Raw genomic sequence first — 2,105 nt, forward strand, 5'->3', positions numbered from 1 at the left:
TATCAAAATTGTTCTTCAGCAGGAAAAAGAAAATTTTCAGTCACTGAAGAGAAATCTGTTACTAACTTTTCCTGCCGTACCTGGCAAAGTTCAAGTACAACTGGGAAGACAGTCATGACAATGTTTTAATGACAGCAAGATTGTCTTTTCCCTGCTTGGGTGTGGTTTTCCCAACATGCCTCCTCCTTTGTCACCATCTTCATGCCACCTTCTCTCCATGCCTGTCCTAATCAAAAGGTTCAGCCACTTTGCTGAGGTGTTTTATCTTTCACTAGAGTGCATTTTATCTCATATCAAAAGCTATGTTTAAGATAGACTAGAGTAAGAATGATTGACAAATGCCTATTTTTCCTCCATTGACATTAAAGTGACTCTCGGGTAAAGAGCTCAAACACAATACCTGATCGCTGGTTTCTAGTGGATGCCTGCTCTTAGCCCCATGCTGAGTTTGCTATCAGTGCATAGAATGGTGTCTTCTTGCTCTAGGTTGATTCTCTTCTCTTCTGTTTTCCTTCAAGAGTCACTGTGAATGCCCTCATGCATCTCTGTTCTCATCATTCTACATTCTTGTGCTCTGTCTACTCTTTTACCTTGCCGAGGCATTGCTTCCTCCACTGACCATCTCCCTTACTCCCTGCAGAGCAGATGCAGAAATGTTGACCCACACGACTCTCACAGAGTTCCCCCTCTTGGGCTTCCCATCCATCTGCCATCAGGAGGGCCCAATGGCATTCTCTCTCCTGCCTTCGTACCTGGTGATGTTAGTGGGAAACCTGCTGATCATTTCCCTCATTCTTGGTGAAGGAGACCTCCACAGGCCCATGTATTCTTTCCTCTATAACCTCTCCCGTGTGGAGAACTTCATCACGACATCCATCCCAGCCAAAGCCATCGGAAACTTGCTGATAGGGAGCAAAACCACTTCCTACGCAGGCTGCTTACCTCAATGCTACTTCCTCTGCCTTCTGGGCTGCACTGAGTTTGTGCTTCTGGTTGTCATGTCCTACGACCGTTATGATGCCATATGCCACCCTCTTCAGCAGCCTGTGCTCTCGAACAGTCAGCTTTACCTTCAGCCCTAAAGGTGGGCTTGTGGACTGCAGGCTTCCTGGCCATCCGTGTCTCTACTGTCCCGGTTGCCAGGCTGCCCTTCTGCAGGGTATTGAGCACTTCCTCTAGGACAGTGTGCTTTTGATGAAGTTGTCCTGTGCAGAAACACACATTATTGAGCTGATCACCTTCAGAGCCTCATGCATCATTCTCCTTGGCTCCCTGGGCATGACAGCAAGGTCCTACCTGTACATCATTAGTACCATATTTAGGTTGTAGTCAGCTTCCTCATGGCAAAAGGCATTCTCTGCATGTTTCTCTCACTTCATCCTTGTCATCTTGGGCTACAGTAGCTGCATCTTCCTGCATGTCCAGCCTTCAGATCACCACATTTTCTATAACAGGCCGTGTCCCTTCTCAAAACTGTCATAACTTCTTTGATGAGACCCTTTATTTCCAGCCTGAGGAACCAGCAGATGAAAGATGGTCCCAAGGTGGGCTTGAAGAGAAGTGTGATAATCTTCAGGAAATAGGAAATCTTTTCGGTCTAAGAAGAGATTTTGTAAGTGTATTTGGTAGGGAGAAAGGGGTGGGGAGGGCAAACATATGATTCATAGAATCATAGAATGGTTTAGGTTGGAAGGGACCTTAAATATTATCGAGTTCCAACCCCTCTGCCATAGACAGGGCCACCTCCCACTGGACCAGGTTGTCGAAGTAATGAGGCAGAGAAAATCCACATTAATATCTCTGTATTCCAATCGTGGTGTGTGCTGGAGGTATGAGAACCTCAGTATCCAACCACCAGGAACTTTGGACTTCCGGTCCTTGAGAACGCAGAAATTTCAGGCCTTTTCTCTGTGTCCAGAGCTGAGACATGAGAGAACAGTAAGTTACCTGCCGAGGCCTACACTGTGCTGCAAGTGAAGGCAGAGGCAACACCTATCAGCCACTCCTGGAGTTGTATATTGTTCTTCAAGAATGCTGTGTGAGCAGAGAGCGGTATGACTCTTGGGCCAGCACAGGAAACCCTAATGAGATCCAACTCCCTGTGG

The 2,105-nt window shown here is 46.8% G+C and overlaps 1 pseudogene across 1 annotated transcript; it reads left to right on the forward strand.

Moving 5' to 3' along the window:
* Nucleotides 1–653: 653 nt before the first annotated feature.
* Nucleotides 654–1,583, forward strand: LOC309683845 (olfactory receptor 6M1-like; annotated as a pseudogene). The gene has a single exon. The product of its transcript is annotated as an olfactory receptor 6M1-like (transcript).
* The last annotated feature ends 522 nt before the right edge of the window (nucleotides 1,584–2,105 follow it).

This window comes from Vanellus vanellus (assembly GCF_965231255.1).
Source record: "Vanellus vanellus genome assembly, contig: HAP1_SCAFFOLD_35, whole genome shotgun sequence".
NCBI classification, from domain to species: domain Eukaryota; kingdom Metazoa; phylum Chordata; class Aves; order Charadriiformes; family Charadriidae; genus Vanellus; species Vanellus vanellus.